We start from the raw sequence: 18351 nt of genomic DNA, 5'->3' as shown, positions 1-18351 counted from the left end.
CACTACCAGTCTCAATAGAAAGAAATTGATAATATTTTTATCCAAATCAGGTGGGTAATTGCTTCCCAAGATATGTTTGTGGCATAGGTGTCACTTCCAAAATATAATATTAAGAATGGTATTTGAGCAAATATATTTAATATCATCTCTTTTTTTCCTTTTTGCCCTAAAAATACCTATTTGTTTGTAGAGCACATTGTGAAGTGATTTTGATAAAAATGTCTTACGGGGAATTGCTTACAAAGCTCTCCTAAGTTTGAAAAGACACAGAAGAAAATTTGTAGCTGTAGCTCACCCCCAACTAGAAATGGTAATTGCAGGGCTAATTTTACATTGCTCATTCAGAATGAAGTCATGTTCCCTGTCCCTTTACAGAGCTGAACTCTTCCTAATCAACTCCAGACTAGGGAAACCTAGAGGTGGCCAGTGATCTTGGACAGGTGGATAATGAAATATGGAGGCTACGTCTAGGATCAGCCATATGAACACTGTCTGAGTCTGATAACTGAGTGTAATTACCTATGCATCAATGTCGTATATCGTTAAATGCATTAAACATTTATTTACAGCGTAATTATTATACAGATGATACAGCACAGCCACATCAATCCAGTTGTCAAGTTAGGCCATGTCAGCTGGTTCTGTGGTGGGAAATCAGTATAAACACAATCTTAAATGTCCATATTTCATGCTGACTAATGATAACCAACCTCTGTATGATACTTCGAGTTTACTAACCATCTCCCCATCCATTGACCCAAGTACTACAGTAACTGCGTGGAAGGTTGAATCCTTGTCCTATTACATGGTCTTGTTTGCTGCCCCTTTGTGTTTGTGTCTCAGCCAGGGCCCCAACAGGAAACAGATGGCACATTAGAATTAGGGTGATTTGAGTGTTGATCTACACTTGCCACATACAGAGGAGTGGGCAGAGCATGGGAAAGTCATGGAAGGTAGCACATGGCCCCCAGGCTAGCAGCAGCAGAGCTGTCATTTCTTCTAGGCCTGAAAAGATGAAGGAGGAGGAGAGGTTTCTAAAAATGAAGAGAAAGAGAGATCATGTAGATCTTACTGCCTTGGTGGAACAGTGACCTTCTTTTCAGGGCTAAAACTGAGGCTTCAACTGACAGCCAGGGAAAGAGACCAAAGCAATCAATATTCTGACCTCAATCTCTTCCTAGTTCTCTCTGTTAGTCAAACCCAACCAGAAAACTAAAAGGCATAGGAGCCCACGGAGGTAATCCTACAAGTCAGCCCCTTGCACAGTGGAGAAAGGGGAGGAAGTGAACCTAGAGAACATGGCTGACACATATGATTTTATGCATTTTTTTCTGTATGATACAAAAAAAATCCAGAGAAATGTAGTAAGAGATCTATTTTATTAATCATCTCAGTGACCTAATAATACTCTTTTTTGAATATTTAGCTCTCCTGAATTGGTTCAGAAATGTACCTCCCCTGCTATAATTTCTATTTATATTCATTAATATATTAATATTCATCTATCAATGGAGTACCCACTGTCTGCTAGTTCGTTACTGTGCTAGTTTGCAAAACAGAGAATAAACCCGATTTCAAGGACTTACACTGTAGTACAGAAAAAAAATGACCATATTTGACTGTGAAATTTTAAGAAATACACTACATGAGACATACTAATGAGTTAATAAGATCCTGCAGAAATTGTTTATTATGAACCCATAGTATTTTCAGTATTGCACTGAACAGAGATCATTGTCCTTAAACAAGTTAAAATCAGAATCAAATCCCTGCAAAATAACTCACTCCTAAACTTTAAGCTTCTTGAATGTTTCTTTTTTTTAATTCCAGTATAGTGAACATACAGTGTTATATTAGTCTCACTAAAAGGCAGCCTACTGAATGGGAGAAGAACTTTGCAAATGACATATCAGGTAAAGGCTTAGTGCCTAAAATATATAAAGAACTCATATAACTTAACATCCAAAAATCAAATAATCCGATTAAAAATGGGCAGAAGACATGGACAGACATTTCTCCAAAGAAGACATCCAGATGGCCAACAGACACATGAAAAGATGCTTAAGGTCACTGATAATCAGGGTAATGCGAATCAAAACCACAATGAGATATCACCTCACACCTGTCAGAATGGCTAAAATCAACAACATAAGAAAGAACAAGTGTTGACAAGGATGCAGAGAAAAAGGAACCCCTGTGTACTGTTGGTGGGAATACAAACTGGTATAGCCACTATAACAGTATGGAAAACAATATGAAGTTTCCTCAAATATTAAAAGGAGAACTACCCTATGATCCAGTAATCACACTACTGGGTATTTACCCAAAAAAATACAGAAACAATAATTCAAAGAGAGACATGCACCCCTGTTTATTATAGTACCATTATTTACAATAGCTAAATTATGGAAGCTAAATTATGGAAGCAACCCAAGTGTTTATCCATTGATATATATATATATATCACCATATATATGTATCAATATATATCATATATTACCATTTGCAATGACACAGATGAAGCTAGAGAGTATAATGCTAAGCAAAATCAGTCGGTCAGATAAAGACAAATACCCTATGATTTCACTCATGGAATTTAAGAAACAAACAAACAAAAAAAAACGGGGCTTCCTGAATATCTCTGTTATTTTTTAAATACCCCTCTCATTTCATAGTGTCAAAGCAATGTATACACAATAATAGTTTGTTGAATGAATCAAACAAAACTAAATAGGTTTTCATCAGAACCATAGTTTATGCCATGCCTATAAATAAGCAAGAAATAAGTTTGGCTTAGGGGTTTAAATATCTTATATCTAAATAATTCCTTGTATTTCCTTCTTAAGCAATATTCAGTCCTTCAAAAAGTATTTATTGAGTATCTAATATGTACTTAATACTGTGCCAGGTGCTATGAAGGATGCCAAGGTAATAGAATGAACTTCTAATTCTTCAGAGTTCCAATTAAATAACGTAAAGTTAAATCAATTTGGGAAGGGAATATTATGCCTTTGAGACTCTAGGTTTCTCTTGATTACAAAGTATTAAACATTTCAAGTAACTAAACAGATTAAGGAGAATTCAAGGATGCATCTCACTAGTAAATTTGGATTAGTCTGGCAAATTTAAGACCTTAAATGGAACTTTTTAATAATTAGAAGACAGAGAAAATTATAATTACAGCATTTGTAGAATCTATGTTTATCTCTCAACTTTCTTAATCCTTTTCTAAGTGTATCTGATGATCAGGTTTTATAATTCAAGAAAATATTTCTATACATTCTACAAATCTCTTCTTTTAAGAACCTCTTTAATTTCTTATTTTGTTAAAAGTCAAAAGCCTCCACAAAACTGAGACCAAAGTCAGTGAAAGACTATAGCAATAAAAATAACCTGTGATTTTCTCTCTTGCATAACATCTGCTTTTTACATTCCTTTCATGTTGAACTTTATATGCATTTATTATAAAAAACTTTATTGACAGTTAAATCCTATTTTTAAAAGGAATTCTTTTTTCCCCTGAGTGATAATAGTTTTCTTTTCATAGGGTTCACTGGTTGCAGATACTTTGTAGCTACATTTCACACTAGGGAAAGTGTAATTTCTGAGCACCTGCATATGATTCCTAGTTCCTGAGATGTAATTTGCTTAATAGTAATATATGCTGTGACATTGGTACAGAGACATTTTCCTTATTCCACTGTATTATTTTCAGTTTCATTTGGCAGTTGTTAAAGAAAATCATTAAATGTTTTTATAAATTGTATTTCCTGTTTAACTAGGAGGGTGTGGGATCTCTATTCAGTAAAGCCCTGGGCTCGGGATCCCCGGGTGGCGCAGCGGGTTAACGCCTGTCTTTGGCCCAGGGCGCGATCCTGGAGACCCGGGATCGAATCCCACATCAGGCTCCCGGTGCATGGAGCCTGCTTCTCCCTCTGCCTATGTCTCTGCCTCTCTCTCTCTCTCTCTCTCTCTCTCTGTGTGTGTGTGACTATCATAAATAAATAAAAATTAAAAAAAAAAAGCCCTGGGCTCTTCAAAGCAAGCAATTCAAAATCAACTGAGTAGTTCTACCAAAAAGTCTAATATTAAAGGACATATGTACACATTTGAATAGGCCAGTATCTCTCATTACTTTAATGATTTCTTGTGTGCAACAGCCACTTGTATAGTGCTTATGACTGTCAATATGTCAATATCATCTCATCTTTTCTTGGGAAGTTTTGCCTGCGCACTTGTTGGAGTCCCTCTTAGCCCTTGAAAGGAAAGTTAAATCCAACAGAATGATGAAAGTTGGTTGGAAGAATGAGAGAAAACATGAACCAAGTGTATCTTCTATCAGACTGAACCAAAACCCTTCTGATATGTTATGTGATATTAATAGATCACATTTCATGACACTACCAGATATCAGAAATAAAATGGTCATGTGGAGGTATTGGGAATACTGCTATTTTTAGTGTTCTATTAGTATGCTATTTAGTATTCCCAATACTAAAAATAGCAGTACTCCTAAAATGCCTTTCCTATTTGTCTTCACCTTTATGCATTCTACTACTCCTCAAGGCCTATCTCAAATTCCTCTTCCATTGAACAGTCTACATGGATTTCAAGCCAATGTCGAGTCCTCTTGTTTGTGAATTCTTTGTGCACAGCTGAATTAGAAAACCAGTAATTGGAAACCATAAGAGTATTTTAACCAAGAAGCAGTGAGGGAAGAGTTTCAGCAAATAGCCAATCTAAAGTATCCCACTCCTGTGGACTCCATAGCGATTGTAGTTGGTGATTAAATCTTGTCTTTCCTACTGATTATAAACTCCAAGACATATTCTTACATTCCCTAGGGTGCCTAGCTGAGTTCACAGCATGCATGTAGTTGGTATTTGTCGATTTATCAATTAACCAATCTTAACAGTTTATTGAAACTTTGAGGTTTTAAATAAAAATATTTCTCTCCACCCCTCAGTGTCATCCCTGTTATTATTTTTCATGGCACCCTGATAATCTCTTTTATTGCATTTTCTACTGACTGAAATTATTTTATTTATATATTTGTTTTCTTGGTTATTATCTATCACCTTCACTCGACTGTAAGTGCTGCAAAGGCAGAACTGTATATCCCCAGCATCTACACAGTACTTACCATATAGTAGGATCTCAATATTTGCCGAATGAATGAATGATTGACTTGAAGATAGTACTTTTTTATGAACTATATTTTTCTCTAGGTTGTTTTACATCTATTTTCTCCCAAATAAGAGAGAAAGAGAGAGAGAGAGATCCTTCAGGCAAAGGGCTAGAGATTATGCATCTTCTTTGTTCTTTCCACAGTGCTCTGTATCAAGGTTTCTCTTACCATAAGTAAGAATTTCCTGGAGAGCTTGTTAACACTGGGAGTACTTGGTCCAATCCCCAAACATGGTGATCATTCGGTCCCTGGCAGTGACTCTGCTGCTGATGTGTACAGCGTGCTTTGAGTAGGACCATTCTAGGTTATTAGATGTATGGACATATGCTCAGTGGAGGGATCTGTGCTTACTTGCTTGCTAAGTAATGAACATTCTTACTGAGTCGTAGATCTTTGAAACTTGTAAGGACCTTTGCTATCATCGAGTCTATTGATGGCAAATATCTGATCCACACACCATAGTGCTCATCCCCACTTAGCCTGTGGCCTCAGAATCCTCCAGCTCTCACCATCACCATCACTCCAGGTAAAACTCTTTCTTCTTGATTCAGTCTCATCCTACCCAATAAAGATGAAACCCAGAGGTTTCTGAGAGTCTGAGTCTCTTGACAAAGATCCTACAACTGAGGTCTTCTCAATCCTTGGTCAGCTTTTAGCATCAGGATAGAAATTTCCAAAGATATACTGAAGTGGATTTCTATCAAAATTTGAGTGTTCATAATGTGCTATACAGAGAATTTTATTCCAACAACATGAACTTTCCATATGCCTTATTCATCATTCCTTGAAATTTTTCCCAAGTAGGTTTATATCAGTAAAAGTTAAATTACATCCAAGCCCTCTTTATGGAAATCTAGAGTAGCTTACTAAAATACACAGCAAAGTTTTTGTTGTTTCTTAGCTGGTTTTAATTACGTATGTTTCATTTTAGTAATGCATCGTTTCCACTTCATCAATATTATGTTATGTTAGCAGTAAGTACAAAATAATTGAGAACAAACTATGACAAATTGAACTAAGCCAAACGAGAAGAAGAAGAAGAAGAAAGCAAAAACACTTATGATCTGAGTTTTTCCCAGTCCTTGAAACTTTGAGAATATCTGTCTTTATTAACTTTTGCTTTTTGCTGATGGTTTCTCTCATTTTATTATAGCTCATAGCATTGTAAATTAATTTAACATGAAAGATAAAAATGTTGCTCTTGAAATGTTTCTCATTAAATTATGGAAAAATATTACAATAAATAAAGGAAAGGAATGCCTCTAGTACCAGCTTCTGTTTGCTCAATTATTGCAGTACCAAAAGTGAATTATTACACAGTTAACTCAGAGGCAATATTATTGCCATTATGTTATAAAATAGATGAGTTGCAATCTTCAAAAAAAAAAAAAGAAGGTACAGCATAGGTCCTTTGAAAGTGAAATACCTTTTTTCTTGTGCTTCACTTAAATGCATACTGACCCTGGTTTTTTAGGAGTTCTTGCTAATGATGGGCCCAACTTTATATTAAGAACTGCAAAGTAAATTTCAGCCAATTACCTCATTCAGGGGAGTCATTAAATGGAGGTACCTCTGAAATTTTGGAAGGCATGTACTGCCAATTAGCTGAAATACTACTCAATGTCCTTTCTATGGTTACAATCTTTCTAGTGTATTTTTAATTGAAGACAACCTCTACAGAGAAGGTGAGAAGTTGCTACTTGACGGTACTTGTTAGGATAGGATCACAGATGTGGAAGACATCCATCTGTATCCCTCCGCAGCTCACAAAGAATGGTACTTAATTCATCCAGAGCATACAGGGAAGGAGGATTAAAGATTATTTACGAGCCAGAACAGTTTCTGGAAAGTAAAAAAAAAAAAAAAAAAGAGAGAGAGAGAGAGAGAAAAGAAAAAAGTAGAAACTGTTCCTGGTCCCTCAACTAGATAGGCTTTTTTTTCCTTATGGAATTCAATGCATTCATGTTTTAAAATCCTATGGAACAAACTTATATGAGCATGCATCTAAATATTCTAGGTGAGCTTTTAACAATCAGGCAGATATTTGAATAATTCATCTCTCCTAAAATGTAAATCATTAAAGGACATAATCACCTACTAAATGCAAGACTCTGTAGAATGCCCTGGGAAGTATAGCAATTGATCCAACCCAAATCCTACCTCTAGAACTTACATGATAAGGTACAAATAAACAATTCCAATGCAGTGGAGAAATCGCACATCCCACCAAAGAAGAGCTGATGAGAGTATTCCAAAAATTTGTTTAGTTTGGGAAATGTATCAGAAATCTATTGGAAAAGTTTCAGGTTACATTAAAATGCCCAGTTAATAAACTATCAAGACTATCATAGGATTTAAAGGGAAGATTGATTTTCAAAATCTTTAGGATTCTGTTTTATAAAACACATTAAGTATCCAAACAGTAGTTTCTGATGATTCAGAAAGAGTCACAGGCTGTTGCCTCACATCAGAATAACTTACATATGTATTAATGAAACCTGTATTATAGACATGCAGAGGACTTGACTCTTCTGAGTCAGAAGTCAAAAGGGCTGTGTCTAAATTGTTGAGACTGCATTAGTTAGAGGGTATAACTCTGAGCTAGTTTGTCTACTGCAGTGATTCTTAAAGGGCGGGGCAGTTTTGCCCTTCAGGAGGCATGTGGCAATGTCTGGAAGCACTTTCTTTTAAGCACCTTTTTTTAAAAAAAGATTTTATTTATTTGAGAGATGGAAAGCACAAGCAGGAAGAGGGGTAGAAGGAGAGAGAAAGGGAGAAGCAGGCTCACCCACTAAGCACAGAGCCCTACGCAAGACCCACTCCCAGGACACTGAGATCACGACCTGACCTGAGCCAAAATCAGAGGCTTAACCGTCTAAGCCACCCAAGCACCCCTGTAGCACGGGGTGCTACAGGGGGTTTAATGGTCACGGCTGAAGTGTAGTGGATAGAGGCCAGGTATGTTGCTAAATATCCTACAATGCACAGGATAGCCCTCCACAACAAAGAATTATCTAATCCAAAATGTCACTAATAACTGCAGCTGGAAAAAACCTGGTCTAATGTTGAATTTACTCACCTTTCCTGAATTTTGGCCCTCTTCCGGAGTAACCTAAATGCCCAAGAAATTAAAAAATCATTTAGTCATTTTTGCATGCTGTAAGATAATGAAGTGATTTTAATTATTTAGTATAATTTTTTTTATAAAACATTGATAACATATTGTTTAATTAGTCAAACTATCATAGCTTATATTAGTGTATTATTTGAGATTTCATAACATTCATTTACTGAACTTTGTAATAGTATTCATTATATGAAGACAAATGTTTTGCTTTTTTCATTTTAACAGTGATTCTTAACTCTAATAGGAAAAATGTATAAATTAATAATATATTTTAAATTACGTGCTGGGTTTAGTGACAAAATATACATGAAAATGTAGACTGAAATGTAACTGTTATGTAAGGTCAGAGAAAGAACTTCTACTTTTATGACTGGATATTTGTATTCTTGCCAACTCCCCAGCCCCCTAAACTTTAGCTAATTTGATTTTTGTTTGTTTCTAAACTGTGAGATAACAGTTGACATTTTCAAGCATATCTTGGAAAGATACATTTTGAGCAACAGTTAGGCACCATTTCAGTCTGAGATTTTTTTTGTCTTTACAAAACTGGAATATTTTATATAATGAAAAAAATTAAAATGTACAAGATGTGTCATTCGCACACAGCTAGTGCAGTTGGCATCCTGGAGAAGGTGGGGCCCAAGGTGTGGTTATCAAAGGGAGTAAATAAATAAAAATCCATCCACCCAGAATGGGGTAGGAGTAAGCTTAGGAGCATGAGGTCTGCAGCTGTTCCCCCAACAACCCCTGTCCCTACTGTCACAACCCATTACTTGGGACAGTCCTCAGCACCCTATCCCAAGAGTGGGTTATGAGACAAAATGTAGAAGAACCTTGCCTTACCCCTGAGAGATTCCCTCCCACAGAATGTAGCGGTGTGTGGGTCATGCACATCAATCTGGTCTCATGCTTAAATCTTTACACTCTGGCATGGGAAAAAATTATTATTACATCTCCTTCTTTGAAAGGAAAACAATTTCCCTGTCCAGGCCACTTTCAAAAGCTGGAGATCTGGGGGCAGAGATTCAGATAAAGCACACAGCAGGGAGGGATTGCCCCCAGAACCCTCAGGAGCAATTTGGATAGAGCATGCTTGGAGTTCATGTGCCTCACCCCTTCCCCCCTACCCTGCAAAGAGGGAAGATGGGGTGATGCTGGGGACCCCAGCCTGAGACACACGGCAGAGCCAACTGCCCCCTACCCACCCTGTCCCCACTTTCTCCACTCTGCTGATTGATGCCTGTTCCTTAAAACTTCCTGATCACAAAGGCTAGCCCCCACCCACTGTAGCTCAATTCTGGGCCTGCGGGAGCAGGGCAGGCCTATGGATCTCTTCTTCCTTCTCCTCCCCAAAGTAGGCTGCCTTTCCCTGTGAGCTGGGGATCTGCTGGGCCATCAGTGGACATGAAGCCACCCTATGGCTACTGCTCCAGCAGAAGTGGCACTTTTTGGGCTGGGGTGGCTATGTGGAACCCTTGGCATGGTGATCTAGACCTCCACACTTGTAGCACCCCCCCACACCGAGATCTGCACTTCTTGTTCTTCCCTTTGGGCCATCTCACTCCCAATACAAAACACCCCAGAAGGGCCAGTGACCCAGGTAGATTATAGGTGCTTAGCTGACTTCTTATAAGTGAATTCTACTGCCTCACCCTCCTTCAGGCTCTGGAAGTCTTCCAGGTGCAGCCGGCTCTGGTGCACAAAGACCTCCACGGGAGGAGAGTATGTCCTCCAAGCACGACCCAGGTGTGGGCAGGTGGTCAAGGACAGGAAGCTGAACCCTATGCGCACTTTGAACCACTTACAGACACCAGCATTATATAACAGCTGTAGCTCTTCTGCTGCCCTGGGCAGCGATGTCCCCTTGCCTCCTCTGGCACCTTGGTGCAGACACTTGTAAACTGCTGCTTTGACACAGAGCCCATGGTCATTGCCTGAGCCCCAGGCCCCGGGCCCCAAGTCAGGTGGCTGCTGGCCCCAGAGAAGTTTGGAGGCAGAGGGGTGGCTCGAAGAAGAGGCTGCTACATCTTCCCCAGCACCCATTCTGAGATTTTTATTTAACTGATGGGCTGTGGTGTCTGGGCATCAGAATTCTTAAAAGCTCAGGTAACTCAAATGCACAGCCAGCTTTGAGAACCTCCCATCCCACTTGGAAGACTGCATAGGTAGACATCCCAGGCTCACATCCCTCTCCAGCTGTTTACCAGCAATCTTTCTGACCCTAGACAAATTACTTAGACCATATGCCACAATTTCCTCATCTGTAAAATGGGGGCAATTTATAAATCAGTTTCTACTGAAGAGCATCTTGAGGAAAACATGCCGAATTATTATTTGTAGCTTTTTCAGTAACTTTCTCTATTTCAACATCAGTGTTACTGATGTGTCCTGTCTTTAACCAATGTTCCAAAAATGGATATAGGTTGTAAGGACAAAAACAATCAGACAATTGTAACAGTCAAGATTCACTTGGCAGCTAACAATGTTGAATAATTAAAGCAACTGGGGAACCGAGTCATGTGCACACCTCTTTGATCCTTCCTGCCGCTTATTTAGCATCGTTATTTCATTATATATAATTAAATTACATGCCTGTGGACACACATGAAGTTTTTCAAGAATAGACATTACTACCTTCACTAATATGAACACCAAGAACATTTTTTGCAAACCCCTGGGGAATTTCATGAAAATCAGTTTGGAAAGGGTTCTGCCCAAAATCGTTAGAGATGTGATCACAGATAGACTTAGTCAACAAAGAGTGATGAGGAGAATTAAGAAAACACCAGCTGGACATGTACAAACGAAGCTAAACCACTATAACTACATAATCGTAGTGAGAGAAGAGCTTTGGGCGATCTTTTCAGGAAGCTCAGTCAAAATGATTGCATTTATAAGGCAAATATTTATTTTGGTGGGTAGAAGATCTCTCATGATTCCATCACCTCTTTGTGGGTGTGTGGTATTTTTCAAAGTTACTCTTTATTTACAAATTATCTCTGAAAATTAACTTTATTATTAAACTTTATTGTCAAACTCACTGTCCCTAATATTTATTTGACAGTATTAATACCACCTCATGGAGTATACTGGAATGTACTTGCATTTTAGGTGTCTACCATATGCCAGGTCCTGGACTAGTCATTGATAATTCAGAGATGAGTAAGACTTGGGTTAACTTCAGTTGTGTTGTCAGGAAACTCTCATGTGCATTGGGAAAAGAGAAGGGAAACTGAGTAAGAGAAGTGTGCACAAGGCATATGCCTTAGCAGAATATGAAGTGGTTAACTGCCCAGTGGGATCCAGCAAGGCTCCTTAGATGAGGGGGTATCAGAGTCGGGTTTTAAAGGCTGAGTGGAAATTCACTCGTTGATATAAACTCCCTAAGAGGAATTACTTCAGTAGAACTTGCCATAAGCCCAGAAATAAATGGTGTGCGAAATCAGTACCATCTGTCAATTTACTCAATCTACTTTGCTCTCACCTTCAGAAAAAAAAATTCAGAAATATAAGAAATTTGAATCTATTTTGCTATCTCCAAAAATGAGTTAATTTGAGGAGGAAATTGAATATAATGGAAGAGAATCTCCCCTGGGGGGAAATACTGTTTATTGTTTGCTTGCATCTAATTATTTTCTGTCAAAAATATATTATACATAAACTTGATGATGAAAAAAATCAGATTTCTATATTGGTAATGCCGTTTATTTTATAGTATATTAACCACAAAATGCTTATTGTGGTAACTTTCACAAACTTAAATGAATAAAGTGCAAAAATAATTTATATCATATTACACTGTAGTAGATTTTTTAAACCAACCCAAAATAGCACTTGGTGAAATAGAGACCCTTGATTCCAAACACCTCCACCACAGGCTTTGTCTCCGATTGTCGTCAAGTCAGAGAAAATTATCTAATAAATTATTGACTTACAAAATGAAAACTAGAGTGTCCTTGTTTTCTTCATTTTTGTAGAGCAGCTCTGGCCAATGGAAATATAATGTGACTTAAAATCTTCTAGTTGCTCTACTAAAGAAAGTAAACATGAAGAGATCAAGTCAATTGTAATAGTGTTTTATGTAATCTAATATACCTAAAAGATTATCATTTTAACATGTAATCATTATAAAAGTTATTAATGAAATATATTTTTCCCATATGTTTTACTCTCACAACACATCTCCGTTCAGACTAGCCCCATTTCGAGTGCTCAGTAGCCATATGTGGCCTATGATTACCATATTAAAAAGAACAGTTCTAGAGATTTCCATTAATCCAAAAGGAAAAGGACTTTCAGACGTTCACTGATAAGTAATTCTTCACTGCTAGCCTTGGGAGCATTTCCAAATGTAGTCTACAGATTTTAAATATTCTATCTTACCATCTCTGAGGGCTTCAGTTTTAATGCCATACTATTCTTAAAAAATGTCAGATATTCTTTTTTATGGAATACTCTGAAAGAGCAATTAGAAGTTTATGATGCACATAATGCAAAATACAGGTCATTTTCCAAGCCTGTTTTAGAAGCACGAAAACCATAGTCATTTATCACCTGTGAGAATAGTGTCTCAACTATGTCTTTGTTTGGGTATTGGCAATATTGCGAGAACTTTGTGATAAGAAAACAGTCTTTAAGAACAAGATTAAGAAGCAGATACCAGACTAAAATTGATAACTAGAAAGAAAAACTTTTCTTAAGTGGAAATCTGGTTTAGTCTATCCATGGAGATACATTAGAGAAACAGCAGTCAGAAAATTTTTGTCACATCTGTTAAGTTACTGAAAGTTACTTGACTCTTAGTCACTTTTTTTTATAAATTTATTTTTTTATTGGTGTTCAATTTGCCAACATATAGAATAACACCCAGTGCTCATCTCATCAAGTACCCCCCTCAGTGCCCGTCACCCAGTCACCCCCAGCCCCACCCCCCGCCCACCTCCCTTTCTTCCACCCCTAGTTCGTTTCCCAGAGTTAGGAACCTGAGAGACTCCTGACTCTTAGTGACTTAACCAGAAAGTGTCCTTGTGGCTAGAGTCCTTCTTGATTAGTTAAACCTAACTAACTCTATGAGGCCATTGGACCTTTTTTGCATTGAATGAATCATTTGCAGGCATTCAAAGTAAAACTGAAGTATCAACACTGTTTCCACTGTTTGGAAAACAGCTACTAATGAGCAATCAGAAACCTGACCTCCACAGGACTTGTGAATTGTGAATCAGCAAAATAAACTCGATTATTCATTTGCTAAGCATGTATCAATTATCAGGTGCCTTCCAATGTATAACAGGGTTTTTTTTCCCCAAAAGTTAGTTTATAATTCAGATGTTTGGGATTTGGAATAAATTTACCACGGGGGAAGCATTATAAATTATAATTAATTTCCTAAGCTATCTAATTTAATTTTTAATACGCCTGCATGCGTTACTTGTCATTTATAATAATTCTCTCCCCAAGTGATCACTTCCCACTAGAGTAATGAAAGTAGAGTATTATTACATGGTACATGGTTGGATACTTTTACAAATTTTAATAATTTAGTATTTATTTAATGTGTTTTAGAAAAATGTAGTGAGTACCATAAACAGTTGATTTTAAGATATCATTGCTCAGAATGAGACGAAGTCAAACAAAATGGGTCAATATAAGTCTACTTAGAGAAAAACGTCAGATAATTGAGTAGACAAACATACCATTCATGCTAAAAGTTATTTGTGAAGCTGATTACAGTTATTTGACTTGTGGACAATGCCTTCAGACTTTTGATTAACAATGCCAGGAACTTATTTCCATCCCCTGATGCCTCTTCTTCTCACCTGGGGTTCCTTCCTCCTCTAACTCCTCCCTGCTTTCCTTTTCTGATTTTAACAAGGATAGCATCTCCAGAAAGGAGGGAAGAAGGCAGGAAGTGGGATGAAATGTGACCTTTGAAATGGCAAAATAGCTCAGCCTTGAGGGGTTAGGGAAGTCTTCCCAGACATCTAGAAGATGAATTTCTTCGGTCGGCTAAGCCAGGCAGTATGCTATGCACACTCTGAAGTCATAGGAAAGTGATTTTGAGCCAATCGCACCTTGGTAAAGTTGTGGCCTGGATGGGAAGAGATGAAGCTGGAAAGCCAGCAAGTATCAGAAAGTGTTTTTCAGTTTTTCCTTGGGTAGCAGTGGTCAACCACTTAAGTTTGTTTGTTTGTTAAGGAGAGGTCTAACTTCATATAAAATGAAAATTGGATTGAGGTGAAAGGGTCGAGAACTCTGAAACAAAATAGCCTTCGCTAGAGTATTGATGAAAGTTATATGGGACACAGTGGCCAAAGTGGTGGAGAGATGTGAATTGATTCCCAGGTTTGGTGGTGGTGATGGTGGTGGTTGTTATTTGGAGTTAGACTTTGCTGTATTATGTAATGGATTAGTGTAAAGGGTTAAGGGGAAGGAAGAAGCCGAGGTTTCTGGTTGGACAGCTGGAGGAGGAGGCATTTGCTGTAGTAGAGAACCCAAGCCTTAGAGTTTGTTAGGAGGGGCAGAGTAAGTTTGAATTGTACCTGGGATTTAATTTACAGAGGTGACTGAGTGATGGCGTAGACAAGTCATTGCCATGAAAGAAGTTTTATTACTCACAGTTCCCAGGAGAAGGGGACGTGCAACACTTTACAGGACTACAAGGGGAAGTACTGGGGTCACTCAGGAGGCAGAAAGAGCAAAGGAGAAAGCATGGTTTCTCCTCTATTGTGGTGTCCCTGGGAAAGAATGGATGGGGCAGGGTAGGCAAGTTTGGGCAAGTTTAGGACTGGATAGTTTGAATGATTTCAGCAGGCTCAGGGCTATAGAGTGTCTAGTTCTTCAGTACCTGGCCCTGGAAATACTGGCTTGGCCTGTGAGAGTTAAATAAAGGAGGTGGTTGGGGATATGCTTTGGATTTGTTAGTTTGCAAATGAAAGCCACACTCACATTTGCTGTCTGTTGGAATTTGTTAGGCTTGGGAGAGGGGTGGTCCCTCCCTGGCGGACAAGACCCTCAAGATGTCAAAGCATGATAAAATAGAGAAAATAAAAACCATGTTGAATACCCAGGGTAGTAGTTACATATGCCTTAGGACAGCAGCTCTCCACACAAGCTCCACTGGAATCTCTTGGAAGGCTTGTTAACATGCAGATGACAGAGCCTCGGCCCCTGAGTTTGATTCTGGAGGTCTGGGGCAGGCACAGAGAATTTGCATTTTTAAAAAGTTCTGTGTTGCTGCTGCTACTGCTGCTGCTGCTAGTGGTGAGGGACCAACTTTAAGAACAGATTTATGGCAGCCCGGGTGGCTCAGTGGTTTAGCGCCGCCTTCAGCCCAGGGTGTGATCCTGGAGATCCTGGATCGAGTCCCACGTCAGGCTCCCTGCATGGATCCTGCTTCTCCCTCTACCTGTGTCTCTGCTTCTCTCTCTGTGTGTCTCTCATGAGTAAATAAATAAAATCTTAAAAAAAAAGAACATAGATTTAGGGGGCACCTGGGTGGCTCAATAGGTTAAGCATTTGACTCTTGATTTTGGTTCAGGTCATGATCTCTGGGATAGGGGATCATGGGATCGAGCCCTGCATTGGGATCTGTGCTGGGTATGGAACCTGCTTGAGATTCTCTCTCCCTCTGCCTCTGTCCCTCTTCCCCCTCACTCTTGCTGTCTCTCTCTCTCTAAGAAAAAATGAAGAAGAAAAAGAACAATAGCAACAACAACACTAATTTAGGACATGTACGGTTTGAGGGATTTCCAAAAGGAGCATATATTTAGGGAATATTCCTGGGCAATTGACTATGTGGCTTGGAAAAATCAGCATAGACTCTTATGCTAGAAATAAAGATTTAGGAGATCATCATATCAAAACAATAATTGACATTTTGGGAATGCCTCCAGGGCAGGGCTATGTCTATGTACCAAAAAAAGTAAAAAAGACTAAAGCCCAAACTTCACTGACCCTTTAGAATAGAGGACAGGGAGGAAACCACAAAGGAGGCCCAGGAGCTGGGGAGCCAAGGAGAGAAGACATTCAGAGCCAACATGAGACACGCTTCTGGATGATTGGACTGGCTTTGCCAGCATGCATTAACTGCCCCATAATTAAATATAGTTATAAATATGTGTTTTAATAAACAATTAAAGTAATGCAACTGATTTTTTAAATAAAAAGTTTTGCGTGTCAGTTAGAATCCTAAATAGTTGCCCTATTAGAATTATTTCTGGGAGGTTGTTAACCATTCTGACCATCTTGGTACTCCTTTTTTCAGGGGCTTTTCAGTGCTGTGGTTTCTTCATTTTAATGTTTTCAGTGCTAGCAAATTTTCCTATTTTTGATGGTGGATTTGATTTTTTGCTTCGTTCTTAAAACCTCTTCTAGTGGAACGCCTGGCTGGCTCAGTCAGTGGAGCGTGCAATTCTTGATCTCAGGGTTGTAAGTTCAAGCCCCATGTTGGATGTAGAGATTACTTAAAAATAAAAATCTTTTTAAAACAAGATTTAAATTTAAACCTCTTTTGGTTTATTAAATAAATAAATAAATGGATAAATAAATAAATAAATAAATAAATAAATAAACAAACGACAGCCCTTAGATGCAATCGATTCTTTTTTTTAAGATTTTATTTATTTATTCATGACACACAGAGAGAGGCAGAGGGAGAAGCAGCCTCCCTGCAGAGAGCCTGATGTGGGACTCAGTCCCAGGACCCTGGAATCATGCCCTGAGCCAAAGGCAGCCGCTCAACCACTGAGCCACACAGGCACCCCACAATCGATTCTTTAAAAAATTAGATACCAGTAGAATTTCTTATGTTATTGAAAACTCTTTAAAGGCAGTTTCAAAGGAGGAGTTTAATTCTTAAATTGTAACATGACTCACTACATTAAAGGACAATATTCCTTTGAATGAGTACATTCTTGGTCAATTTGTTTTCAGTGTCCCTTTACCCAATAGTCATCTCAGATAGATGCATATATACAGATCTTAGTTTCTCAGAATGCCTCTGAGGAATGCCTTGATTCAGACTTTCTTGATTCTGAGATTCTTGGTACATGGGCAGTCTGCCCCAACAACCTGGTCAGCCTGTCTCTGGAGAAGCTCTGAGTCCTATTCAAAAGATTCCCCCCAACTCCTCTGTTATCAAGAAAGCAGACAGGAATCATCAGGGGAGGATTTTCAGAGGGTAACATTTTCATGTAAGATATTTCTCTCACGTCAGAAATTAGTTTACTAAATGCGAGGTGTTCCCTTCTCATTACAAGAAGCCTGTCATATTAATAATATAAATGCATGTGGCAGTTGTGTCAGAGATAAATCACCCCCTCAAACTAGTGCAAAGAAAGAAGAGTTCTGAGAGTTAGCACATACGTAGCTTCTCAAAGTAGACTATTTCAACCATGATGCACTTTTTTCAGGTTCCCTTCATTTTCAGTCATGTTTTTACGTTGTACCCCATTGTATATGTATTTTACATAGTCCATGTCCTGAGATTGATCCTCTGGCTCTTGAATTTGACCTTTTCTGATGAACAGAAAACCTGGTTTCGTTTATTCCCCCAGCATAGCTGTGTTCGAGAAATAATCAGTTATAGGCCATGAATTCATTTTATGCAAAACTTGAACACACATCATAACTACTTAAGGACTTGTTAAGTCGCAGATTGAAGGATACCACCACCAAAGTTTCAGATTCAGTTAGGGCTGGGTTGGGGACTAATCATTTGTATTTTTATCACATTCCCAGGGAATGCTGTTGTTGCTGGTCGAGGGCCACCCTCAGTGAACGACTATTTAAAATATCATTTAAAAATTTTAGTCCAAAAGCAAGTTGTATTGGGAAAAGGAGAAAAAGAGAGGAGAGAAAGAAGGAAAGAAGAGAGAAAGAGGAAAAAAAAGGAAGAAAAAAGAAAAAAAGAAGAAAAAGAGAAAGAAAAAGAAAGGAAAAAAGGGGTGGGGGAAGGAAACAAATAAAAAAGCAAAGCAAAACAAAACAAAACAAAACAACAAAAAAAAAAAAGAAAAAAAAGAACCACGAGGGAGTA

At 38.3% G+C, this 18351-nt stretch overlaps 1 protein-coding gene and 1 pseudogene across 16 annotated transcripts in view; one reads left to right on the top strand and one right to left on the bottom strand.

The window, feature by feature from the left end:
* DMD (dystrophin) overlaps positions 1-18351 on the top strand; it is a 2170621-nt gene that overhangs the window by 1705128 nt on the left and 447142 nt on the right. The gene's annotated exons all lie outside the window — the stretch shown is intronic.
* On the bottom strand, positions 9607-10240 carry LOC112654872 (protein lin-28 homolog A-like; annotated as a pseudogene).

Source organism: Canis lupus, chromosome X (assembly GCF_003254725.2).
Source record: "Canis lupus dingo isolate Sandy chromosome X, ASM325472v2, whole genome shotgun sequence".
Classification (NCBI taxonomy): domain Eukaryota; kingdom Metazoa; phylum Chordata; class Mammalia; order Carnivora; family Canidae; genus Canis; species Canis lupus.
Note: the sequence above shows the minus strand (reverse complement) of the source record. Positions and strands in the feature narration are given on the sequence as shown.